General features: G+C 39.0%; 1 long non-coding RNA gene across 3 annotated transcripts in view; it reads right to left on the reverse strand.

Moving 5' to 3' along the window:
* Nucleotides 1–21,417, reverse strand: part of LOC310896112 — a 52,233-nt gene that overhangs the window by 22,539 nt on the left and 8,277 nt on the right. The window contains exons 2-3 of one of the 3 annotated variants that reach the window (XR_014581182.1): nucleotides 18,509–18,679; nucleotides 3,082–3,221 (exon numbers count right to left, since the gene is read on the reverse strand). This is a non-coding gene — a long non-coding RNA (uncharacterized lncRNA). Of the gene's footprint in view, nucleotides 1–3,081; nucleotides 3,222–16,224; nucleotides 18,680–21,417 lie in introns of those variants that run through there. The other 2 variants (XR_014581183.1, XR_014581184.1) reach the window with 2 other exon arrangements.

Below are 21,417 nucleotides of genomic sequence, written 5' to 3' on the forward strand. Positions count from 1 at the left end.
AAGGATTGGATAAAAAATAAATAAAATAAAATAAAATAAAACAAAACAAAACAAAATAAAATAAAAAATAAAATAAAATAAAATAAAAAGAATTGAAAGTGCCAACAGATTTCGGCCTAGAAGATGCAAAATGAACTAGCACAAAGAATAAAGTCTACAGACAACAGAAACCCAACAATCTACTCACAGATATTTCAAGACGACTGATATGGCACAGACCATATCAATAAAAAAAAACAATTAAATGAAAATAGACAAAATGGAGAAAGAAGAAAGAAAAAAATGCAGAAAAGGTCACCAGAGGAGAGAATAAAAATTAGAGTCAATCAAGGAGCTAGAATAATAATGATAATAATAATAATGATAAATAATGATTTATTGTATCATCAGTCCTTAAATCAAGGAGGGTTGATCATGAGTTTAAGACTAAAAAAGTAAACAAAACACAGTTTCATGGAAAAGAAGACTTTTCAAAGCTGTCTTCTGTGATTACAAGTTTGCTAGGAAAACACTTTGCAGAGTATGCATACTATTTATGAAAGCATTAAAATAATACTTTTTTATTAGCATTAAAATAATTTCATATAGAAACATTTTTTTTCTGTTCTAGGGGTAGTTTAAGTTGCTTGGTCTACATACCAGTACCAAAATAGAAGAAATGAAAATATCAGGAAAAACAAAAACAGATTAGAAATTGTCTGTCTATTTTTAATTAGAAGAAGCTTGTTTAAACTGATTATAATTTTGATTTTATTTTTGCTGAATAATGAATATTCTTTTGCTTCTCTAGTTGTCACTTTTTACAGTAAAGCTAGCTGCAGATATTAATATATTTGCCTTTTTCAAAAAGCATAGCAGATTTCAAACAAGAGATGACACATACTTAATGTTAATTCTTTTTGGAGTTTGAGTAGAGCTGGAGAGAGAGGATTTTTTCCTCCATTACTAATGTAATGAGAACGTTTTGAAACTGAAGCTAGCTGACAAAAACTTTTTCCAAACCTAGCAGGAACTACTTACATGGCTTAAATACAAGGCACACACGAATTGTCCAAGAATGTTGAAAGGAAGGACTTCAAGTATGTCTATGCATATTTTAACTCTTTTTATTTTCTATATTTTCAGAAAGTATCGTAAGTGGCAATGAACACTTACAGTCATGCACAGACAATAACATGAGTAATGTTATGAGACAACTTTTATAGTTATTTGAAATGAATGTTATGTTCAAAACAAAGTGAAGAACAGAGATTGTCATCTAACAGCTGCTAATATAGCATATATGAATATTGGTTTGATCAAATTTCTGCTGCCTGTAGGCTGTTTCCCTCATTTGGAAAGTCAGGTTCTGATAGCAGGGACTACAGCTGCAGTGTTCATTAGGGATGCTGCTATGTGCCTGTTTGATGAAAAGAGAGGAGCAGGAAAAGCTACGACAGCTACCACAGGGAAGCGAGCTGATGTAGTCTTTTTGGATTTCAGCAAAGCTTTCAATACTGTGTCTTACAGTATCCTTCTGGACAAAATGTCCAGCATATAGCTAGACAAATACGTAATACAATGTGTGAACAATTGGCTGACAGGTCAGGCTGAGAAGGTTATAGTGAATAACATGAGGCTAGCAGCCAGTCACTAGTGGGGTTCCTCAGGGCTCCATTTTAAGACAAGTTCTCTTCAATGCTTTTATAAATAACCTGGATGCAGGACTCAAATGCATACTAAGTAAGTTTACTGACTATACTAAATTAGGAGGAGCTGATGACTCCCTCAAGGATAGAGGGGCCTTGCAGAGAGATCTTGACAAATTAGAGAGCTGGGCAATCACCAACAATATGAAATTTAACAGCGAGCGCTGGATTCTGGACCTGGAATGGAGCAACCCTGTATGTATGTGCAGACCTGGGGGACAAGAGGCTAGGTGTTCATGTTGACAGCAAGCTGAATATGAATCACCAGTGTGCCCTGGCAGCGAAAGGGGCCAGCCATATCCTGGAGCACATCAGGCACAGCATCTCTAGCCAGTCAAGGGAAGTGACTCCTGCTCTGCTCTGGTGCAGCCTCACCTCAAGCACTGTGTGCAGCTTTGGGTGTCACAATATAAGGACATAAAACTATTCGAGTGTCCAAAGGAGGGCTACAAAGGTCTAAAGAACAAGATGTATGAGGATCTGCTGAAGTCACTTGGATTGTTCAGCCTAGATGAGGCTGAGGGGAGGCCTCATGGCGGCCTGCAGCTTCCTCACGAGGTAAGCAGAGGGGCAGGCGCTGAGCTCTGCTCTCTGGGGACAGCGACAGGACCCGAGGGAATGGCATGGAGCTGGGACAGGGGAGGGTCAGGCTGGGTGTGAGGGAAAGGTTCTGCACCCAGAGGGTGGTCGGGCACTGGGACAGGCTCCCCAGGGCAGTGGTCACAGCCCCAAGCCTGATGGAGTTCAAGAAGCATTTGGACAATGCTCTCAGACATAGCGTTTAACTTTTAGGTCATCCTGTGTGGAGCTGGACTCAATGATCCTTGTTGGTTCCTTTCAACTCAGGATATTCTACAATTCTATACAATACCTGCCATGGTGCCTGGTATTTCTCCTGAGCTGCCAGCCACCATCACTGATGTTCAGAAAAGAAGACTGAATAAAGATACAGGGGACATCAGCTTTTCTAGACCTTCCTATCCACTCTAAAGAATACTGTAGTGTACAGCCCTTGTTTCTAACCTCCTCCAAATCTGCATTTTGGCTTATAGAACATATGCCTCTTTAGAGGATGGAGGAGATATTCAAGTTCATTTGTGCATAGTCCCAATGAAGTCTGTACTGTGCTACATCATTCCATTGTGTGTCAGAAGATGACTCAGGCTATGACATGCAAATGATACTGTCCCGAGGATTTGCCACTTCTGATGTGGATAACACCACTACCCAAAGACCACAGGTGCATTGAAGAACATCTGAAAGATACGTATTCTTGGTCAAGATTAGATTCTCTCTTATCTCATTGAGATTGTACTGTTTTCTGTAGGAGACAGTGGCTTCGTAAATTGCTTAAGGAATGCATCAAGACCACCTCACCACTCACCCAACTCACCATCTGTTCTTGCTGGAAGACTAGTTGTAGGTAGATTCCATTTAGTGGGAAATCCAACTGCTGTTTTCAGGAGTCTTCCTCTCTACTTGTGATTCTTCTGTGTTACTTCCAAGTACAGAATGAGGTCTCTGAATAGGTACCTAGTGTCAAAAGCCAGTCCCAGTCAATCATCCAAACTTCTTTGTCTCTCTGCTGATATCCTGAGTCCCACCATAGAGGACATCAAGGGTAAAAGCTTTGCTTATACCCAATGAAATTTATAACTTCCATCCCTGAGCCCTGAAAAACTCCCATACAGCTTAGCAAACTGTGTGTGCTGTCACTTGTCACCTGTGAAGACCTGGCACCACACACAGTTCTTACATTTACCATTAGATCTTCCCAGTAATGGCATGAGTTGTCCAATGTCCTACAAAGACATCCTCAGAAAATCTTCCTGGTTACCAGGTTTGTAGGATCATTCAATTGAAGACCCTTCCATCAAAGTCTCACAAAACACATCCTCCACCCTCTAAAGAACTAGTGACATTTCATTAGCATCAAGGACTGCAATGCAGAAGATTTGAGAATGCAGAAGAATTAAGATTCTTTATTATGACACTTAATCATTCACACTTGGCATTTGATCAACTTTAATAAAATATTTATTAGGCTTTGAAACTGAATATGCATCTCGTACCTTTTGAAAGCTTTAGTGAATTTAGCAGATTTTTCATCATAAACTTTGCAGTGTAACTCCTGTGTAATATCAAATCTGACTTACTTGAGAGCTATAAAGTATTTAGTTTAGTCTTTGTATCTTGACTTTGGTAACTTTTTATTATCATCGTGATCAAGTCAGGTGCTTACCAAGTAAATGCACATTTACTTAAAGAAGATCAGTTTCTGATACTTGAGATCCTCAATGGATATGCACGTCAGCTAATCATACCATCCTGACAGCTAGCTAAGGGAAAGTGCCAGTGCTGCAGTTTGGCAATTAAAATAATCTATCAAATCAAAGTAATACAGTAAGCTTGAGCAAGTAGAATCAACAGAAGAAAACAATCTAACTTTTTTTTTTTTCTAACTAGGCAACACAGTCTTGAAACCCTTTCCAAGAACACAGTCACTCTCATCTAAAAAAAAAAAAAAAAGTTCTCTGTAACTTTCGATGAAGGTAAGTTAAAGTTAACAAGCTGAGTCTATGCCCCTATTTGGCAAGTGGGACCAGTTTCCTTAACCTTGAAGGCTCCTTTGTTCTATTATTAATAGCCAGTCCCAAAGCCTGTCTTCTACTGAAGAGTATTTATGGTCTAAAACTTAAAAAGAAAATACTTTTCTGTACTGTAACTGACTTAGTCCCACACAATATTTTAAATATATAAAGGGGATATAGCTAAAATATTAAAGATGGTCCAACAGATCTCAAAATATGAATAAATGTGAATTTCAGTTTCTTCCGTTACTGAAGGGATTCTTGGCTCTTACTGATCGTCTTACAGGTCTCTCTTCTTGGATCAATTCTGTTTAATATTTTAACCAGCAATCTGGGTAGAATATAAAATAATTGCTAGAAAAATTGGCAGATGACACAAAAATTGTTGGAGACAAATAATTATGTGAACAATTTGACAATATACTGCAGTCAAGACTGCTTGGTAAATGCATTTTATACACTCAAATGCAACACCATGCAGCTTGAAAGAAAGACTACAACTGATACTTAAATAATGATGATTATACTAGAATACAGTGACCATGAAAATACCATAGGAAATACGTATCTTGAACAATTTCCCTTGTGAGTAAATTCACACACCACACAACAGCTTCTGGTATACGAAGTAGCTCATGTCATTGCATGATGCCACTGGTCTGTTATCTTGATAAGCAAAGAGCACAGAAAGGCAACAGAAAGTGACACCCTTCCCACTGTCAATGTGATCATGAAGGAGACTGCAACTTCCTTTCTAGCACCAACTTGCTGCCATGCAACAGTCAGTAGATGATAGAAATAATACTGAAACAGTTGACATTATAACTGGCTACCTGCAATAATGCCAACAGAAGACAAAAGCAGCAGCAGCAACAAAACAACAGATGCTTTCAATTTATTCAAGGCATTTATTCTCTGCTGGAGTAACAAACATCAACATCTTCCCATCTATATTGGACATCAGTCAGATTGTGATCTCCAGGGAGCCAAGCTGATCAAAGTAGGGTCCAAAAATAATGGAAGGACACTCCTGGAACTCCTTGTCAGCTATACCTCAAATCATACCTTGACTGATGCTGAAAAAACAACACTTCCAATACTGTCTTAGAGGGCACTGTTTATTGCATGTTCAGCCTGGCAACTAGAGCTAATTATCACAGAATTGGATTTGAGCTTTACCAGAAGACACAGTAAATAATGATTCTGATATTTTCACCCACATACAATATAAAAGTTTATCTTCAACAGTTAATGCAGTTGCTAGAAAAGGAATTGACTTACATATACCATTTTATATCTATCAGCCAATTATGTAGGCTTGGGCCATTAGCTAGTTCAGAAATATTAGTTCAGACACACTACTGCATGGTAAGGCTGATTGTCTTCAAAGCATTATTTTGTGCCTCTCACATTCACTCTTAAAATTTTGTTCTGCCTGCTAAGTCGTAGGAAGAGAGAAAAAAAAAAAGCAAATGTAACATTGATGTGGAAGTCAGCATTGACTGTTAACTCTTTATTGAAATGGAATGTTTGTAGAAGAGTAGAACTAAACAAAAGCCTCTAGACCTGAGACTGCTCTGCAGTATGAATCTGAGTAGCTATATAACAACAATACCCCTTTGGGGATCTTGAGCAACATAAAATTCTGTGAGGTAAAGCTCTTAATGAAGCCAGTGTCAAGAGGTATATTCATTATGATTGTTCTTAGAAATAGCCATAACATGATACATTTCCCCTATGGGGGAATGTGTGGGGCTGTACTGTAGCCTCCAAGAACTTCCTAGTGTCAGTAACAGTGTGGACAATTGCAACACAGTGCTCATGGCTACTACTACCAAGTTTACAAATACAGAGACACAGTTGTGTCGTCTAAGGTTATGTATCTCTTTCATATCATTTGCTCACCTCCTGGTTGGCTAAGTTTTCTGCCAGAAGGCCCCTAGAGCTGCAGGTGCTGTCTGAGTTGCTTGAATTGTGTTACTGATGTACTGAGAATGCATACATTTACTTCAGGAGCCCTAAATCAACCTCCTGGAAACAGGCTGCTACTACTTCATTAATTAAGCTGGTGTAAAATTAAGTCTTTTACAAAAATACATTAACACTGTTGTTTCTATCATATCTAAACTTACTGTTTCAACCTGTTAGTGTGAAAAAGTCTTTTCTATTTGACACAAGTTGATCGGCAGTAATATCATTAAACACCTTAAAATCTTAAAATATTCATCAGTTAGGATATCATTTTGCCCTGATCAGTATCAGGGGACAAAAATCCCAGGTTCTCCTGTTCAACTTTTTTTTTGTTTGTTTTTGTTTTTTGTTTTTAAATATTGGTGTTCTATTCTTTTAGATCCCTTGAATTTCATAACAATTTCCAGATTTATTGGAAGAACCATTCAATCTACTCTTTTAAAGCTCCTGTATTCAAATTACCTTAGCTAGATAATTTAGAAATGTTTAATTTTAGCAGAGGTCCTTTCACATATTTCTGGAGTTATTCTTGGAATAGGATGTCTTTTATCATTATGATCTAAATAAATCAAGCCAATCTTTTTCCAACCATAGATTAGAAATATCATTGACCATTTCTGCATTCTCACCGATAAAACTGGTAATTTGTCCACCTCTGTCCAGTAACAGATAACACTAACTGGAGATGGGTAATAGGCATAGATAATATTATAATAGAATAGATCATTGAATAGGATAGAATATATAATACTAATTGAAGCTTCATTTTTTCCTATAATTCTTAACAGAATCACAAACTGTTTAGGTTGGAAGGGACCTCTGGAGGTCATCTGGTCCAACCCAGATAAGGTGTTTGAGAATGTATTTTAAAACACTTATTCTTCTTACTCATAACTCCAGTGGCCATGCAAACCCCTGTGACATCTTAATGTCCCCCTTACCCAGCCTGTTCTTGACACTCCAACTACCCGAGTAATTCTGCCTCCCCATCTCTGAATTCAGTAATACCAATATCAATTCCATGCTCAGCAGAACAAACTTTTTATTCCTCATGCCACTAACACATCTAACAACTTACATAAGCAATTAAAGAATTTCTTCTGTCTCATGGTATCTTAACCAGAAAGAGGAATGATATGAAGGACAGCACACTCAAATGGATGACTGAAGAGGAATTTTTAAATTGCTTTTTCTTTCCTTTTTTTTTTTTTTTTTGGAAGTGCATGTGGAGCTAATAGTTGTATTTACATGCCTGCAAAACCTAAAAAAATAAATTTAAAGAAAAAAATTAGAGAAAATGCAAAATGTTCTGCTTAAGTGTTCATTGCACAAAAATACCTTGTTCTGCAGGTTCATGCAGAATACACCATGCATTCATATGGGATGCAAGTGACTACAGAATCTATTCTTAGGTGCAAGCAAGATGAATTACCAGTTAAAGTACTTCACACAAAAAGAGTATTTTCTTTTAAAAAAATGCACATCCATTCTCATTTTCTGTGTCTATACCTCAATTACTGTATTTCACCTATGAGAACTTACTGACATTCTTCCAACATATGACTTCTGTCATTGTGTCCCTTCAAGTCCATTTCCACCATTTTTGTGGACACAGATGTGATTCTACCCTGTCCACATTACACTGAACCATGTGCAACTTATGTGGGTTACAGAAACAAATATTTTATGTGAAATTTATTCTAATTAGAATCTTAACATTCTAATCAAATAATTATTATCAGCTTGTATATAACCGTTATAGGAAGAGCAAGGAAGAACACAAGAAAATTCCACTGAAAAAGTCTTAAAATTACAGTTAGAATCACCACACTTACACACGCTCCTACTACTTTGTACCTTTTCTATGCTGCTATGCTAGCCCTTTTACTGGAGGAGAATCAGCAGAGGAGGAAATGTATATGGATGGAGGGGTTTCTTTTCTCCTCACTTCAGAGTCTGCTTGGTAGGTACTTCTTTATGTTAACATGTATTATCCCTTGTTCTGTCTTTCATGGTCCATAACTCAAGGTTTTTCCAAATGTACTATACATGCTGTGTTTTACATATGCTAGGTATTTATTTTTTGTTTTGCTATTCTTAAAAAAAAAAAAAAAAAAGGTTTTCCTGAACTTGTATTACTTTAATGATCAGTAAGTGACTACTGGTGATTTGTTTATAGCCCTAGAGCCTCTGGCATCTTCCTGTTCCTGTTCTTTCAAGGCTTCTGCTATCATCTTTTTCACTACATTATTGTTCCAGGGTCATAAATAGTTCACTATACACAGAAGAACTGTTTGCTATTGATAACTGTCATTTGCAGAAGGGCATCAAAATTATTATACCACTACACAATGGCATAATGTAAGCTAAAGCTGTTTAGCTTTACAAAATAGTCACCTGGTTGTTCAACAGTTGTTGTTTTAGCTAAAAAAGCTTCAGTAAAACTCCAGACAGGCCAGAACAAGTCCAGACAAAGTAAGCTTGGTGAGTCCTAGTCCAGAAGCCTTCCAGAGTCAATTCAAAGCCTGTATTCCGTTACCAGCAATGGCAATACTTTATTTAATGGACTGCTCAACTACACAGCTACCCCTATTTAGCCTCCTATGTCACCCCAAGGTCTCTATTTCTTCTTCAGTCTTCTCAACACTTAGTTTCTCCTGTCTTCAAGACCTTGAGTAGGAGTATTCCATAGATGACTTCTAGGTTATGCTTATAAAAAAAAAAAAAGAAAAAAAAAAAGAAATTAAGCCTACAAAAAAAAAAAAAAAAGCACCTACAAAAACCAACCCATTCATCTTTTAAAGGTCATACTCCAGCATGCTGCCAGGCAAGCAGAGGCACCTTAACTCCACTGTCAAGATGCCACCAGATCTCTTGACCACTCAGTTGAAACCCTACTGCTGTGCAGCTATGGTGAGGGAGCATGTAATTGTAATGCAGAAATCAGTGATGAAGTAACAGTAGTCACTGCAGGTAGTAAGGAGAAGATAACGCATAAGGCAGTTTGCCAAGGCCTGAATCTGCTGTGTATCTGGCCAATTTAGAGTATACAGCTATTGCCCTGCATTGTAGGTTGTTTGCTCCTGCCCTCTGCCCACAAATGCTAACCCACATTACAGTACAGAGGAAAGAACTTTCCAAATACAAAACTGCACACAGAGAACAACAAGGAGGAGAGGCAGGTGGCAATCAGTGAACACTGCAGGCGCTAGGAGCTTTGGAAGACCTGTCACAACACACAGTAAGCCCCTCTAACTCTCTTCACACTGCAGAGACACAGGACAGTTGCTGGGCATAAGAAGAAAGGTCACTACCAGAAGATTCCTTATCTGCCACTACAAACTGCAAGAACACCTTCAACTATTCAACCAGTAGACAACTAAATGCCTATTGACAACTCCAGAATTTATAATTGCTGCCAAGGACGGGTTGCTGCTTCAAGGGAAGTTGCCTGGCAGCACTGCTTACTGGCCGTGTTATCACCCTGGAGAAGCTTACTTGCTTCCCAGATGCACATAGGATCAGGGGCACTAGTGAGAGATTTCTATACTGATCCATGCATTTACAGGATGCACAACACCCTGTAAAAAGTTTCATGCTTTTGGGAAAACAAGCACAAGCACCACCTTTGTGCCTCCCCTCTAACTCCTGCACACACACTCCTACTCACACTCCTACGCACACATGCCAGAGACTCTGCACTTGGCCATGAAGCAAAATGGACAGCCCACCCTGCTGCAAGCACACAGAAGGCCTGCTCTGGGCCAGAGTTGGCTTCACAGACAAGATGGGGAGATGAACCTCTGACAACACTCATGCACTCTGAAGAGTCGCAGATGGTCTCTCCATGGGTAAGAGGCTTCCACTACCAATCCAAAAGCAGGGAAAGAGGCATCATGGCCAGCTCCTGTACTCCCTCTGCTAACCTGCCCTCTCACAAGGGAGAAACAGCATGGGAACAAAAAGCATCTGCTGGACAGGCTGCACTTGCAACATGGCTTTTACAGCCTATACAAGCTGTACAGTACCATTCAGATCCTCTCCTTTCAAGCCTCACATCTCTCTCAAGAGTCCTAGATGTCACAGAGGGTTGCACTGGCACAGCAGCTTGTTAAAGATTAACTATAACACCTAAAACAACTAAGCACTCAGCCATTTTTGCCAAAAGTTATTCAACTCAACTTTAGACCCATTACGAGAGACCAAGAAAGACATTCTGATTTGACAAAGCACTGTTCATGGGCAGAAAACCCTGGTAAGTGCATTTTAAAACAGTTCCAGGTAGATGGGATGGCCAATGATGGCAGGAGTTCCTGTAGGAAAAAAGGGAAAATTACCAAGAGAGCAGACACACATAAGGTGTTGGGTGCCTCAAGGCCACCACAATAACCATTTACCAATTTCTTATATCAGATGGAATTAAAACACCAACTTTTCCAGCACAGTAGAGGATTGCTCTGGTTAGCAATTCTGTGCCATCTCTGTAGAAGACTGGCTGTATGCTCACATAGCCAACGCTAAACATATAATTAGGAGTGATTTGGGATGATTGTGATATTTACCTCAGAGAGAAGAGGTGGGGCTGAAGATAAAGCAGCTAGGGCACTTGCCTGAATGGCTTCTTACAGGTGAATGAAACATTACAGCTGAGTAGATTAGGCTGTAAGAACTGCCAAATCAGAAAGCACCGACTGTCCTTCCCTTCTGCTTCTTACCACCTGCCTGACAGTCTCTGCAGAAGATGTCCAGGCCTCAAAGAGCAGGCTACATCTGCAGCATCCTCCTTATCCCACCAAGAGAGTGTGTCCTTGTCCTGAAGGAATTTTTAAATAACTTCTTTTATTTTTTCCCTGGTGTGTTTTTCTTAAAAATCAGACAACTAATTTGCATGTTCTGTATTTCACCTGAAGTCTTCTGGGAAGGAAGAAATGGGTGCTTCAAAGTGATTTTGTCATTTTCTGCAGTAGGTTCACAGACGTCTAAGCAAAAGAGAGACTGGGTATCATGTTCAGTATCTTAGCAATGTTATTTCCTTATTTTGTGCACATTGCAGCAGAAATTACAAAAAGGCAAGGATGCTTTTGTTTGAAGCTACAGTGATTAAAATTGTAAGTATAAGGCACTATTTGTTGCCAAAGGCAAATGTTGCTGTGAGTATGCAGGCTCAGGTCACACATGGAGTTCTTAAGGAATACTTTTCAGATACTCTGTCATGGGGCACCACCAGAAATAGCCAAAAGTCATTACAAGTTCCAGTGGAAATGGCTTGACGTATTCTCTCTTTGCTATATACCTGAAAGGTATTCTCTGTCTGATAGGAAAATGACAAGTTTTGTGCTTCCCTGTAACTTTCAAGAGAGAGTCTGTTGGGTACGAGTGGCCACACCATGCAGCGTGCAACGCCAATGCTACATACGAGCATAAGAATGGTATCTGTGAGCTGCTGCCTCAGTAGATATCTACAACCAAATTATGTGAATAAGTTCTTTAATGAGGGCACTTTAGGGCATAAGAATATTTGATCTAATCAGCAAGTGAAAATAATAGTAATAATGAAAGTAATAAGAGCAATTTTTAAGAAGGTAAAATACAACAAAGAACAGCCAGTGTTTGTAAAAATATATTCATCATACAGAGCTCAACTCCTTTTTCTGCCCATAGTAAGTGCTGTTACGATACTTAGCACTATCTAGCATGTTTCTAATACGTCTGTGATGGCACTGAAAAGAAAACATACATTTCTAGTAAAAAACACTGGATACCATTGATCTGAGACACTTGTACACAGCAGAGCAGCATCCCTGTTAGTAGGATTCTATGAGATTTCAGTCTAACACAGCAGCTCCTTTCCACTACGCAGTAACAACCAGCATCCTGCTGACTCGCAATGCTACATAGCTGATAATGAAGCATTTGCCAAAGAGAAAATTGCAAAAGCGTCAGCAATTAATACCAGTGAGGGTTACTTCATTTCAGTGGATTGTCAGAGGGAAAAAAAATAAAAATAAAAATAAAAAGCAGGTAGTGAAGGCTGCAGGGCAAAGCAGCATAACCTCCTGAACGAGGAAAATCTTATTCCAAACCATGTTGACTTCCCTCTACACCACCCTGCTCATTAGCATCCTAAACAGCTTCAGAAAAGAAAATGCATTGCCACAAACTGTGGCCACCTCTCTTTTGCATTTGGTCATTGATACAGACAGATTTAACCTTTCCTAGAACAAGCAATTATGGTTCAGCTATCAGAGTATTCTGCACTCCATAATAGGTTGAAATGCATGACTTTTTCAGTGTTCTGCATCTGAACTTAAGATACAAAAGTCAGTTTTGTTACTTAAAAAAAAAAAAAAGTGTTCCAATATGCAGCACTGAACATACATTGCTTCTTCAAAACAAATCTTCTTAACTCTAAGCTAGATCTGAGGAGTAAGATAATATCCTCAGGTGTATTTCAAGCCACAAAGTGAAAAATGGAAGCTGGGAATGAAGAAATTCCGCTTGGCAGATCTACTCCTAGATGTTGGCTCAGACGCATTGATTGGTCAGGGACAATACAGAAACTTGGCTGGGGCTGAAATCTTAGAGCACCACTTTTTCTGTCTATCCTTCATTTATTCTTATCTGTCTAACCCTTTATCTGACTGCCTGTGTCCTACATTCACATTAACATCCCTCCCCTCCTTGTGTAATACCTCTTTGCCCACAGCAAGGAGCTTCCATTTTTAGCTTTTCAGTCTGCTGTTAGGAGAATGTTAAAAGGAGCTTTTCTTTGCATACTGAGTTTACTCAGAATTCGTTGATACACCTGAAGGTGCCACACATGAGAGAAAGAAACAATACTATTATCAGATTGATTTTTGCATGGATTGTCTCCTTGCCTCAACAAAGAAAGGGCTGAGGAGGCACAAATCCAGCTCCCAACCTGCCAGGCATCACAGCAGATTGTCATCGCCAACCGGCAAGTACCAAACACTTAACTCAGGATTAACCTACCTAAAGTTCCACTCTGCCACACTCATATCACCTCTTCCTGTCCCTTTTAAGGGACCTTCTGCCCCCTTCCTCAAGGGAACTATTCTTAGAAAGAGGTTAACATACCATGTAAGTGTAGCTGCTTGTTTCCTACCTCAGGAAATGGGCATTCTGAAAAAGCAATTAAGAAAATCAGGGAAGAAAAAAAAAAAAAAGCTTAAAACTCATTTTGAAACTAGACAAATCAAATGACTTTATTCAGAAATTCAGTTCAAGTTCAGAAGCATGATTTTGCAAGTGCCATTACTGCAGCCCACCAGGAAAAAATGTGTCACCTTACACTTTCTGCAATTTATCCTACTAAATCACCATGGAACTCCTCAGGCCAATCTAAACTCTTCCACATAAACCCACTCCAGTCTTAGCACAGAAGGAGCTCTTGAGACAACTTAAGACTAGCCCTCAGTTGTGCAAAGTTACAGCTGACTATTTTCAGGTGCATGGACTCTTTACATAACACATGACCCAGTTTCTCATGGACTGTGCACACAGGCATGGCACTGGACAGGGCTCCCTTCAATATCACCCCCCCCCCCCCCCCAATAAAAGTCTGTTTTACAACCCAGAATTTTCCTGAGGGTTGCATTGGAGCCTTTAAATTGTGAGATTAGCCTTGCCTGTATTCTCTCATAAACCACACAGTTCAATGACCTAACCATTCCAAGCACTTAGTGTAAAGTTTGTGCCACAAACTGGTGTTCATACATTGTCTTTAAATACAGTCATTCTCGTTTCCTACCCTTCTCCCTCAGACTAAAAGCAATTTCCAGAGGCTCTGAAATTGGAAGAAACTGAGGAATACAGGTCATCCACACACAAAGAATTACTCTTACAGGTACCTCCAAACCTGTCTTCCCCATTACTTTGAGTTATGCGTACTCATAATGTATACATATAAAAAAAAATCCATTAAATTAAATCCAGGATACTTTTTCAACTGAGATCTACAATAATATTCCCATATGTGGTCTTAGGAGGTACCCCATAATTCACATTCTGATCCAGACTTCAAGACAGGGAACCCTCTTCTTTACAGAAGACAGCAAGTCCTTATGTAAACATGAAAATAAGCTTCTGGAAGCATCAAGAAAATTTGTCCTTCCCAAGTGATAAGAAGTCTCTCAGATACAGCCTGATAAAGAAATTTCTTGTTCCTACCCTTTCATTTGCACTGTGACAGATTTCTCAATAGGTATTCCAAACCTTCAGGGCAACCTAGGAAGTTACAAATGTCTGACTTCTTTTGTACTTATATTTGAAACAAGATCTTGCACTTGAAAAACTGTTTTCTAGCAGCTAGTGTTTTCAGGCTGTTTTCCAAGATTACAAAGTCTATTAGCATTGCTATCCAACATGTGAATTCATCCCTTCTATGGTTATCTTCACTCAAATACACACCAGGGTCACATTGAACACACATCTGCATTAGAGCAAATGGAGATTTTTGAAAAAAACATGTTTCCTTGTTAACGCAGACCTACTACTTGTCATCAGTTCATCTGACATATGTCACGAGAAGCAGGGGAAGGAGCAACACTTGGAGGTAGGAACAGACACAACTGTCATGCCTGGGAGGCTGATCTCTCTTTCTGTTGCAGATAAAGCCTCCTCTCTCCTCCTGTCTATGATAGGAAATTGAACCCTGCAGACAAGAAAAAAACAGCCCTTTGGATGCAGCTATTATAACTTGATTACTCCGGGTCTCTAGGGTTATTAGTACTTGCTGCCTGTGCTTGCCATTAGCTCCCATCAAGTTTTAATAATACTTCTGAAACAGAATTGGAAACATTTCTCACATCCAAATTAACACCTGATTATTTTCAATCTGGTGAAGACAGAATGAATACAGAAAGCTTTTTTTTTTTTTTCCCTTGCAATTTTAGAACAAATAAATGTGGCTTTATAAATAATCACCATGAGATTGCCATTTTTCAAGTTTTTGGTGCTTCCTAAAATGGTGCATGTCTTTATTTTGCAAGTATTCTGCAGGGGGTACTAACAAGTTGCTCACTTTAAACATCCTTCAACTTATTCTTAAATGTCAATTTAGCTGGAATTTGGCAGTGAATTGAAATCTTAACTTGCAGTTAGGGCAGCTACTATGCAGTGGACTGAGGGACAGAACATTGAACTACTCCAAACTAGCCGTGTACAGGCCTCCTGCAATGAACATTTAAAATGCCTTTGTGCCAAACACCTGCCACAGATCAGTGTTTTCTGTTTTTTTGTTGTTGTTGTTTTATTATTATTATTATTATTTTCAGGAATCAAACTGCTTTTATAAAAATCTCTCTCCATTTCATGCTGAAGTAGGTCTATAAAAATAGGTGATGAAGTACTTTATGGAGATGCCTATTTTTACTCTTGACTACATGAAGAGACTAATGTGACTCACTAGGCTCAGACAACAACCTTTTAGACTTCCAGAGTTCAAAGACATGAATGCAGTCCACAACAGTGCAGCTACTATACTTTATATACTGTCTGGTTTATTAACCTGAAATATTCATAAAAAGGTAAATCACCAGTGAGGCTGAAAAAAACATCTGTTTTGTTCCCAATAAAAGCACAAGAAATGAGATTAGTCATTCCATTTGCTTAGGCTGTATTAGAGTCTCTAAAATTCTTTCTTAACTAAAAAAAAGTATTTTCTAAAAATACTGCATGCTATTTTACTGACTCTGAAAACTTATGAATTGAATATAAGAGCACATCTGCACCTCAAAAGCCATCAGAACTGCAATCAAAAGCAAATCGGTAAAAACTTTTTTTTTTTTAAACAATCCAGTTATTTAATAGACCTTTATGTCATTAGTTTTCAGAAACCTTTTCCAATTATGTACTGCATGACCTTACACTAACACAAAATGGTCTATAACATTTAATGGGTGTTGGTGGATTGATGAAAGACTAAAAAGGAAGAACTATTGATTTTTAAAGTATTTGTTCTACAAAGCATATATTTTTGTAATTATAGTCAGCAAACATGACTACTTATGACACGTATGGTGTAACAAGTTCCTTGGATCACTGAAACCACATTTAATGCTCACATTTCTGTACTGAAGCTGACAGATGGTTTGTTGTTTTTATTTTATTTTTTAATTTATTTTTCCCCCCACATAAATCAGCAAGTATGTGGAGAAACATGCATTTCAAAATGTAGCCACACAACTGACTATCAACCAGTGACTGGCACAGAACTAAAACAACTACCACTTTTTAACTGGAAGATGCAAGAGTTACAGTTAATTTCACAGGGAAAGATTTTTTCGGCACGGTTTTATGATTTGCTGTCTTTTTCTTTTCAATCAAAATCTCCCTTGTTCTATTGCTGTATTTGCATATTTTCTATAGCTCCTTCTCTTCCCTCTAGCATTTGAAAAAGACTGGTTCTCAATGTACTGCATCCTCGGTCTGATCTGGGATCTCTAAAGGCTGTTCTCTAGCTGCTGTCTCTCACACTACCTATCAGATACAACAGAAAACAGATACTGCGAGGAGGCTGAAGTTAAGAGATTTGGTAAGGAAAGGGTTGAGGAATATTGCTGATCAAAATACCTCTGGGACAGGTAGATTTGCTGAGGTCGGGCGACAGGCTTGCTCCCCTCCAGATGGTGTTGTCTAGGGACAGCCGTGACAGAAAAGTGCTGACCCACCAGAAAAGTGTTTCCTCCAACATGTATTTTTAACTGTTGTATACCTCCACCTTCAGCTGCAACCACAGCTCACTACTTCAGGTTGAGGGTCTCCTTATATACCTTCTATTTTCATTCCAAATGCATTCAAAATTCAAGTTTGTCTGTTTAAGTCAGGAATCCTTCACTTTGAGCAACCTGGTCTAGTGGCAGGGTTTTGGAATTAGATGATCTCTGGGTCCCTTCGAACCCAAACCATTCCATGATTGTATGATTTGCCCATTGTTATAACTGTGACTAAGAAACCTCATGCTCTCAGCTGGTCCAAAAAAAAAAAAACACACCAAAAAAACATGCCATTGCTGCCTTCTGGCTGGAAAATTGAAAAGAATGATCTAAGCTGCAATTCCAGTCCCTGGAGGTAAGCCACACATGCTCGGGATCAGCAAGGAGTGGCCTGGGTATCAGCAGGAATGAAAGTAGTACTGTACTTGGAAGCTAGAGAGGAAATAAGAAAAAAAATAAAAGTATGAAAAAGCAACCCAAAAAATCTGTTACCAGCCCATGATTTACCTGTCTGTACCTCTATAACAACTTCTGTTGTAGACTGTTTCTCATGTGTTATTAGCTTAAGTATTGTCAAGGGTCCAAGAGTTTGAACTCATTCTCTTTTCATCTCTAGCTCCTGACAAGATTCACAAATTGACACAAATCATTATATAAGTAAAAGTGATGGTAATAAATATACCTTCCAGGAAAGAAAATACTCATTCATAGAACATTTCAGTTCTTCAGCTATATTGGCATTACAGCACAGACATTTTAATACTACCATTATCAGTTTGGGTAACTAAATTAGAATGTTTTTATAATATTTATTTTTTCAATAAAATAGATATATGATGCAATTCTATGAAGAAAATGTCTTGCAAAATTCTGTAGTTGTGGTATTTATAAATATATAATGACAACAAATAATAACAATAATTGTAATAATGCTATGTTTATAAAATCTGCCAAACACAGCTGAACACTTGAAAAGAAAAAGAACAGTAGCTTTTCCTCATGGCACACTGCATTCAGAGAACACTGAGGACAGCCCACCTCAGCTGACAGTCTCACCAGAAGCAACCAATAGCCACATCCTGTTCTGTTTCCAAATTATGCTCAGGAACTGATGCATTGCACAAGGGACTCTGTAAAACAAACTTCTCAGAATGTCTGTACTTTGACGTTATCATCCACCTATTCTGCAGTTCAGCAGCTGTACTATGTACTGCTTAGTCGCAAGTTCTTGCTCCTGTAAAGGATGGATATAGTATTTCTACATTTCTACTTTGAACTACCACGTGGGCCACATGAGCCACATTAACAGAGCAACACAGGAACAGTGCATAGCTAGCTTTTTCTGCTGGGGCAGATTATGCACAAGATGCTCATGAAAAAAAGAGGCAAACATTTATGTATGTTTTTATAAAACTTCAGCAACATGGAAAGGCTTTGCTCTCTTTCTGTAGGGATTAAAAAGTGCTAGAGAAGGCAAAGAAGAAAAGTTTGTGATGCTTAAGAAACAATTTGTATTTATCACCTCATCTCTTCATCCATTTAGTCCTGTTGCACTTGATGACATTATACAGTATTGCTCCCATGGCCAAATCACGTGGCCAGAGTACATCTCAGAATCCTTCAGAATTATTCACCTTTTAACAGGCAATTCTTCCTTTTCCAACAGCATACCCAGCCTCCATCATCTTTGGATCTGTAGCAGGTAGACAGCAGAAAAATAGTTGGACATCTTTTTCAAGCTGTAATTTAAGACAAAAAACCTCAAGCCTAGATATTCAAAGATTTTCTCTGCCTAAAGAGTCAAGTTTTATAAGCTCTTTTCATAGTCACCAGCAGCAGCTTTGGAAATGCTAGGCATTCTTCTGATTCTTTTTCACCTCATCTTCTTTCTCCACCCTTCCCAGAAACAAGAAAGAGTTCCTCTGGTTGGTAATGCTAAAAACACAAAGACATCCTTTCTGCCTCCCAGAAATACGTACAATATGTGCATACATACATATTTATACATATAGTATGTACATACATACAATATGTACATGCATACATCCCTACTATATGTAAGGATAATAACTGTGGGAAGCCTTTAAGAAAAAGGGATTTGTTTCTTCTCACAAAAATATCTCCAAAAATATTATGGAAAGATGACAATGCCTTCCTAAAACTCTAGCCACAAAGCTCTCAGAGACTAGAAGAAATTGAATGGTGCATGATTCCACCAGCAAGGAATTGAGGCAAGGCGTTAAACGTTATCTGAAGCACTCCAGAGGTGCTTACATCAGTGTGTTAGCACACAACACAGACTTTTTAAGCATGGCTTTTTCACTTGTCCACTGCTGGAGCACGGGCACTGCAGTAACAGGCAATGCTCGTACACATAAGAAGAGTTACTCTTCCTAGTGGAGCCAAGCAGGAAGCTAAATGCTGGGGCCCTTTCTACAGTATGGACATGAAACAATTCCAGGGGAAAGACACCAGTCTTGCATTGTCCTAGCAATGACCACATAGAAATACCATATTGGAAATAGCTACAGCCTTTTAAGAAGGTAGGGAAGATTATTGAAATTCAGGCCCTGTTTCCTAAGTTTTGCATGGAGACAGCTCAGCAGATTTGCTGTTAGACAGCTGAACTTCCAAGACACTGCCTTACAGGAAGGCTTTTACATCAATTACACTGCTCAATTCTGAATTGTTATTGAACAGGCATTTCCATATGACCACCAGCAATGGTGAATCAGCCACAGGTCAAGCAGACAAGGGGTTCTGGTGCAGCTCTCTGGTGACTATCTAGGCGATTGATTTAAACCTTTGTCAGATGTCGTACTACCCAGCAGCAACACACAGATTCCTCTGCCGTGGACTGCTGCTGCTGGTTACCCCAAAACTGGCTGACTATTGACTAAAGGTACTTGAAACACTGGTCAGACAAAGCAGACTTGACTGCATCTGCCCAGCACCAGGTGATTAGGACTTGGATAACAAATGTACCCATTTTGCTGTAACATACTAGCGTAGAACTTGGAGGTGACAAACTGCAATAGCTGGCAACCACTAATTGGTCTCCACTAATTGGCCTCAGCAGTGAAGAAAGTTCAAGAGCTGGTCTGGTACTACAAGACTAGCAAAGCCATTAGAAAGCAATAATTAAGGCAATAGCCCCTTGAAAAGGTGTCACAATACACAGATGTCTGACATCTACAGGAGCAAAAGCCCAAGGAGGAGATCAGCCACACCTGAGTTGAGCTGTTTGCCATGGACACAGCACATAACCAGTCAGAGCAAGTGCCTTCTTTCCCCCTGCCATTGGTACTGGTCTAAACTGGACAAGTGGGGCTGAAACTCTGATTTCTGCATACGTGTGTGTGTCTCAGGGGAGTAGGTGTGCTAATATAGCAAGTAGACAGCAATTCTTGCTATTTGGTTCCTGCCAAGTAAATAAATGCAATTCACTGAGTATTACAGTTCTCTTCCAGCAGCCACTCCACCCTACCTACTCATGACATTGGTGGTCAACATCAAATTTAACCGCTCTGCTTAAAAAAAGAATCTCCTATTTAACCTTACTTAAGTAGACTGTGGTTTATCTCAGCCACTTCTGTGTTAATGCTAAGAGTTTGTCTTGTTTAGAACAGGGGCCCTGTGCTGGGAGGTTTCTGTTCTCAAGGCAGCAATTGCTCTCCAACACCACCTTTGCTAGGGAAAGAGGTCGCTAACATAGAAGAGGTTTTTACATAGTGAATTGCTGTTGTGGGAAGGCACTTCCAGCATTTTACACGTTATCTTTGGCAAACAAAAGGACCAGAATATTAAGGTGAGAGGAGTTTTTCTCTTTTGTAAACATCATTGATATGAAAAACTGAGTACATGTTAACAATACTCAGAGTGCTGTCACATATATACTAGTATCTGTCTTTCCTGAAAATAAAGGAGTTGGGAGAATCTCTTTTTGCAGACATTCGGTCATTGAAGCAGCTCTGACTAGTTCCAGTAAGAATTATGTTTCACTCATTTCATTAAAGCATCTTCTCTTTTTCCCTGGTGCTAAAATCACGTCAGAGGCAGGCATCAACACTTTCTCTCAGTAGCTTTCCCTCCAAGCTGCTTCTAACTTCCTAAATGCAGACCACTGGTGAGCCTTCGCCGCAGCCCCGACTATCCAAGCTTGCTGAGCTTCCCAAAAAACAGCCACTCACCACTCAAAGAGTCACCTCTTCCTCTCTCTTCCCTTACAAATTTTACAGTACTGTTCATCTATATTGGAAGCAGCTTCCTTCATTTCTTCAGCAGCACATAGCCCTCCTGCATCAAGATTCCTTATGTTGGCAATGACAAGTTCCAGCCACCTTTGAAGCTATGTTTAGTTTTGTGTGATTTTTTTTTTCCTTTTTCCCCCAAACAGAGGTTTTCACAAAAGCTCCCCTTAACCGTGCCTCC

This window comes from Anser anser, assembly GCF_964211835.1.
Source record: "Anser anser genome assembly, chromosome: 3".
Classification (NCBI taxonomy): domain Eukaryota; kingdom Metazoa; phylum Chordata; class Aves; order Anseriformes; family Anatidae; genus Anser; species Anser anser.